General features: G+C 43.6%; 1 protein-coding gene across 2 annotated transcripts in view; it reads left to right on the forward strand.

Moving 5' to 3' along the window:
* Positions 1 to 6,640: 6,640 nt before the first annotated feature.
* The window catches only part of LOC121390550, a 23,817-nt gene continuing 23,645 nt past the window's right edge, over positions 6,641 to 6,812 (forward strand). For both annotated transcript variants that reach the window (XM_041522386.1, XM_041522389.1), the window contains exon 1: positions 6,641 to 6,737. The gene's annotated coding sequence lies outside the window, so the exon portion shown is untranslated. The remainder of the gene's footprint in view (positions 6,738 to 6,812) is intronic.

The following is a 6,812-nucleotide window of genomic DNA, read 5'->3' on the forward strand; positions in this document are numbered from 1 at the left end:
CTACACCACGTTTGACGACGCACATTTCTCGCTGCTCAACGACTGTCAGTACAAAATGGCGGAATATCTCGACCCAGAGGGCGAACTGTTCCTTCCGGGTGGATGTGAAGAACGAGAAACGACCAAAGTCGCTATATCCGCACCGAGCGTACACGCAAATGGTCGAGCTCGAACTAGGCACCGACAAAATCAGAATAAAGAGGGACAAGATTGTAGAGGTCAGACAGTTAACAGTTTGTTTTGTTTAATGACACCACTAGAGAACATTAATTAATCATCAGCAATGAGATGACAAACATTTGGTAATGTTTACACGTTGTCCGCAGAGCAAACCAGTACATTGTTTCTATTAACAGCAAGGGATCTTTTATATGATCTATCCCACAGAAACACAGCACATATCACGAGCTTTGATATACAGGTTGTAGGGCATTGGTTAGGGCGGAGTTTCGATCCTACGATCCAAGCGCCTTAGACGAGAGCTCTACCTACAGGGCTACATTTCGCCTTCGTAGAGTTCTGAATAGCAAATAGACCCTCTTGTCTCGGACACAGTCACTGGCAAAATCAGAGGCTAAGCCCGAGACGGGCATGCTTGAAACCACTTTGGTATATGAGCACGTTAATAGGGTTACAAGAACACGCAAATACAGAATAAGAGTTATAACATCAGACCTGGATATGACAAAATTGGCTCAATGTGAAGATCCATTTAAGATATTATCTCATTTATACTACATGTATATGAATTCACAGGTTAAGAGGAGCTCAACATTACTCTCCTTAAACTAGCGTTAGTACTCTGTAACATCAGGGGCGTAGCGTGGTGTCAACCTGGGGGGAGTTGAATATGAACCAAGCGGACCCTTTTGTCTTCATTTGTCCTGAAGGAAAAAAAAAAAAAACAATAACCTAATACTGCACAGTAAACATTGTTTTAGTCTTAGCAGGGTTGCGGGGTGGATGTGGGTTTGTTGGGTTCGTCCTTTTATATGCACCATCACACAGACAGGATAGCATATACCACGTCCTTTGATATACCAGTCGTGGTGCACTGGCTAGAACGAGAAATAGCCCAATAGGCTCACCGACGGGGATCAATCCTAGATCGATGGCGCATCAAGAGAGCACTTTACCACTGGGCTACATCCTACCCTTTCTTTATTAGAGACCAGCGCTTACTTTGAATTCATAATTTCGTTGTCTTTTTCTCTACCCTCAGCTAAATGGCGTCATAGTGAAGCCTAGTATAATTACCTCAAACTACAGCATCAGCAGTGAAGACAACTTCGTTGTGGTGATTACCACGTGTGGGGTCAGCGTGAGTTACGACGGCGACAAGGAGGTTCGAATTTCGGCGCCAGGAACTCTGAGGGGAGACCTCCGCGGTCTGTGTGGAAATTGTAATGGCGACACGGCAGACGACTTGCTGGTTGGCGGGAAATCTCTCGCCAGCTTCACGTCACAGCGGGAAGGACTGGACGCACTGGCCAGGGTCTACGTTGTACGGGAGACGTCAGGAACTCCTAGCTCTAGTCCAGAGTAAGTATTACCAGGTCAGGTCAGTCAGGTCATACGGTTTTACCTGCACATTCAGGGCAAGCTGTTGTAGCACACGCCTGTCATGGGCGCAGGTGTCGACATACGCCGGCTCTTCCGACCAGGACAGGAGTATCACCAGGCGCGTGTGCTGTAATTTATGGGGGGGGGGGGGGGGGGGTATGTGAAGGGGGTGGTCTAGACCATAAGCGTACGAGACATGGGAGCAGGGGGAGGGGAAGCTGCCCCCCCCCCCCCCCCCCCCCCGTAATGCCGGAGCGAATCCTCAAATTCAGGCAGAAACAATGGGACAAAATGTATTTCCATCATTTTACCCACAAAATTACTTGTAATCCATGGGCGTGTTCGAAACCCTTGTGGTATATGAACACGTTAAAATAGTTACTTACTTACTTATTGTAATTCATGGAAAAACGCTTAGTGGTTCGTTTGGAACTCTATATAGCGGTTTGGCAGTAATGCTAATATGAATAAATGTTGTTATCCAGATTCGGGCATTTTCGTTTAATTCGGGCAAAAGACAGCATGCCGCCTTATAAAAATGAGAGCCCACACGCCTACGGTCTAGACTGTGGTAAACGAAGATTATGTGGAGTCGAGACATACTGTCCCGGAAAAAAAAATCACTTGAACAGGGAATGGGTAGATTCGATCTCAGAATCCACCTCCACCTGCACTCGTGCCTGGTTACGTATCACTGCTCGGAGTCGTTCATTAATTAACTCTCTCGAGGAAGGGATATTATTGGTTGCGTTACGAAACGTTAGAGAGGAGGGAGGGAGTTATACGTGATCCACGTCACGCGAACACTCCCAGCTTCGAGGAGGGGTGGGTGGGGGTCAGGGGATCCATCCCCCTAAGTATATTCAAGCGCCCCTTTTGTCCTATTTCATATTTTCGCATTGGGGTGGCCTTTTGACGAGTCGAACCATGTGCCCTTTTCCCCACCCCCCCCCCCCCGTAATATATTTCTGGATCCGCCCCTGGAATATGTGGTTCTTTTATAAAGCAGTTCATTTCATTTCAACTTAATTTCCTGCTTATATCCAATTAAGATTCAAGCACGCTTTCCTGGCAAACACCTGAGCTATCTGGGAGTATCTGTCCATTGCAGTGTGTTAGTTGTTAGTGGTTAGTGAGAGAGAAGAGGGTGTAGTGGTCATACACCTACCCATTGAGTCGTTAAAAACTCGCTCTGGATGGCAGCCGGTACCGGGCTGCGAACCCTGTACCTACCAGCCTTATGTCCGATAGCTTTACGACGACACCACTGAGGCCGGTATAAAGCATTTGGTTGGATGGCGTGGCATGAGGATGTTTAATTTGTCTGTATATGTGTACAATGTTTAAATTATGTTAACTTGGATTGAAATATTTGTTCTGTGTTACAGCTGTATGCCATGAGTAGAGGTCGGCCTCATTGAGTAGGACATGGATATGGACATGTCGGATTTCCGTTTGACTGTCAAACAAACACTTGATGCAGTGTCTAGTAAACGGTTCTCCAAGCTGTGTGTCATTGTTATTTCTATCTTATAGTGCTAATACACTTACACATAACATACACAGACAGTGAAAGAGATATATATATATATATATATATATATATATATATATATATATATAGAGAGAGAGAGAGAGAGAGAGAGAGAGAGAGAGAGAGAGAGAGAGAGAGAGAGAGAGACACACACACACACACACACACACACACAGAGAAAAACAAAGAACGGAGAGAGACGGAGAAAAAGAGACAGAAACAGAGAGAAAAGAGATACAGAAACGGAGAAAAAGAGAGACGGAGACAGACAGGCAGACAGAAGGAAGAATATGTTTTATTTAACGACGAGAGAGAGAGATAGGCGGAGGGAGGGATATATACTAGTATATATATATATATATACACACACACAGAGAGAGAGAGAGAGAGAGAGAGAGACACACACACACACACACACACACACACAGAAAAAGAACAGAGAGACGGAGAAAAAGAGAGACAAAAAAAGAGACAGAAACGGAGAAAAAGAGAGAGACAGACAGGCAGACAGAAGGAAGAAAATGTTTTATTTAACGACGAGAGAGAGAGAGAGAAACCCGCTGTCGCCACTTCAGGGGCTACTCTTTTTCGATTAGCAGCAAGGGATCTTTTATATGCACCATCCTACAGACAGGATAGTACGTACGACGGCCTTTGTTGCACCAGTTGTGGGGCATTGGCTGGAACGAGAAATAACCCAGACAGGAATCGATCGAAAATCGATCGCGCATCAGGCGAGCCCTGTACCAATGGGTTACGTCCTGACCCTGGTCATGCAAAAGGACTATTTCCTGAATACATTAAAATTAAAACAAAGTTTAAGTTTTGTTTAATGACACCACATTAGAGCATATTGATTTATTAATCATAAGATATTTGATGTCAACCAGCTACATTGTCCATTAATAGCACCATCTCACAGACAGGATAGCACATACCACGGCCTTTGATAAGCCAGTTGTGGAATGAGAAGTAGTCCAATGAGCCCACCGACGGGGATAGATCCTACACCGACTGCGCATCAAGCAAGCGCTTTATCACTGAGCTTCGTCTCTCTTTCCCACGCACCCTACCCTGGACCCTTGGTGGCCGAGCGAGAACCTTCAGTGGATATATGCACGGTGATCTAAGAGTACCTTCCCTGTCTTGGACACGTCCACAGTGGAATCTCGGAGGTGTGCTCAAGACAGTCGTGCTTGAACCTTCTGTGTATGTAAGCACGAGTCAAATGGTTGATTGATTGATTGACTGATTGGTTGATTGATTGGTAGTCCAGAAGGGCGATTAGGTAAACTGATGAGGGACTACCATATGGGTAGACAGCAAGACCGGTCTCTGTGGTGTGATGGTTAAGCCATCGGAGTTATGGCTGGTAGGTTTTGGGTTCGCCTCCCAGTACCCGCTCCCATCCCACCCAGAACGAGTTTAACGACTCAATGGGTAGATGTATGCCGACTGCACCGACTTCTCTCTTAATAATCACTAACAGACTAACCACTAACTCTCTGTCCTGGACAGACAGTCCAGATAGTTGCGGTATGTCCCAAGGACAGTGTGCTTGAACCTTAATTGGATATAGGTTGGGACATAAACGAATGTATAGACAGCGAAGGCGGATCCATAGCACGGAACAAGGGAGACCTTTCTCGATATGAAAATTAAAGCGCCCCTTTATTATTATTATTTTTTTTTTTAAATATGTTTTGTTATTTTATTTTTGTTGTTGTTGCTATTTTCATTGAAGTGCCCTTTTCAGGCAGTTGGTCCATGTCTCATTTTACCTTTGGTCCAGTACCTAAAATATTCTCTGGATCCTCCCTTGGACAGACAGGTACAGATGTCTCAAACAGCCAGTTTGGAATTTAGGAAGTTATTTTATTACCCAGTAAAGATCCTGTTGAATGAATCAGAACAGAGTGTGAACGAGGTCACCGAATATACGATTCAGCCAATCACAATCCCCGAAACATGAGCTCCGCGCCAGTGTCACGTAATGAAGCGATATAAACCGGATATATGTGTGTATTTATTGAACAATACTAAACTTATAAAATATACAAAGAGGCTTTAAAAACACACAAAGAGGCCATTTCATGCTGTTCGTGAAATGTCGCTTTTAAGTCAAGCAATGATGCATGAAAGAATTAGTGGAAACATGTTGGACTTATTTTATTTTATTTTATTTATTTATTTATCACGCATTGAACTTACAACCAGGCACGGCGGATGTAAGAAGATATTGGGAGGGGACTGACTGCGATTGATGGCGCAAAACAAAGTTTCTAAGGGGAATGAGGTATGCTCTCCCGTAAATTTTTGAAAACTAGACGTTCTGAAATGCAAAGTCCTGCATTCTATCTCTGCCTTAAGATTTACTACCAATAATATTTTTGATTCAAATTATTCGTGGGTAGAGACACACACCCCCCCCCCCCCCCCCCCCGCTCCGCCGAGCCTGACAAACTTTGTTTTATGTACATGTACATATGGGCCTTAATACCTGAATGGATATAGACATTTCATATAGTACAAAGCTAATTTCTTCTTTTTTCTTCTTCTTCTTCTTCTTCTTCTTCTTCTTCTTCTTCTTCTTCTTCTTCGCGCATAAAACAGTACAAAGGCTAATGTATGGAAGGAAGGAAATGTTTTATTTAACGACGCACTCATCACAATTTATTGACGGTTATATGGCGTCGGACATATGGTTAAGGACCATGCAGATATTGAGGGAGGAAACCCACTGTCGACACTTCATCGGCTACTCTTTTCGATTAGCAGCAAGGGATCTTTTATATGTACTATCCCACAGACAGGATAACACATGCCACGGCTTTTGATATACCAGTCTCTGTGCACCGGCTGGAGCGAGAAATAGCCCAATGGGATCGATCCCAGACCGACCATACATCAAGCGAGCGCTTTACCACTGTGCTACGTATCGACCCATATAATGTATAGTGCGGACTGCCGTTATCATACCTAGTGTATCTCTCAATGACTTATTTAATCCAGTATATAATGGAGGTGGATGATACTGTTTCGGTTGTTTGTGTGTTTGTTTGTTGTTGTTGTTGTTGTTTTGTCTTGTTTGGTTTGGTTTTCTCGTGTTTTGTTTTGTGTTTTTTTGTCTTTGTCTTCTTTTTTCTTTTCTGTTTTTCTGGGGGTTTTTTTTTTTTTTTTGGGGGTGGGGCTGGGGGGTGGGGTGGGGGTGAGGAGGTTTTTGTGGTTTTTATTTTATTATTATATATGATCGCTTTGGGGTGTAGTCTTTGTTCTTGTTTCTTGATTTTAGAGGTTTCATTGTTTTGTTTTTGTTTTGTTTGCCTTTTGTATGTGGGTTGGTTTTTGGGGTTTTTTGTGTGGATAATCTCCCTTCTCCTTTGATCCGACTACTGATTATGATAATAATCACGAGTTTATCAGTAACACTGTCGCATCCTTCCGTGTTATAAACACTCGGTGTGAACGTCTTTCCTCGGCCAATGGAGACGTTTGTTGTCTCGATGATTCACGGTCCCCGAGGCGATACTTGTGTAGAGTTATCGACACTCAGTGGTGGAATACGTTCTGTATGTACCAGCCATGATGAAAACATCATACTGGATAGTGATTTTATTTCTTGTTTTCAAACAAAACGAAGGTAAGAGATAAAGTCGACAGACATGTGTGTGTGTTTAACGAAAGTTAGTTTTTTTTATTTTATATAGTTAATGGT

The sequence above is a fragment of the Gigantopelta aegis genome, chromosome 15 (genome assembly GCF_016097555.1).
Source record: "Gigantopelta aegis isolate Gae_Host chromosome 15, Gae_host_genome, whole genome shotgun sequence".
NCBI lineage: Eukaryota > Metazoa > Mollusca > Gastropoda > Neomphalida > Peltospiridae > Gigantopelta > Gigantopelta aegis.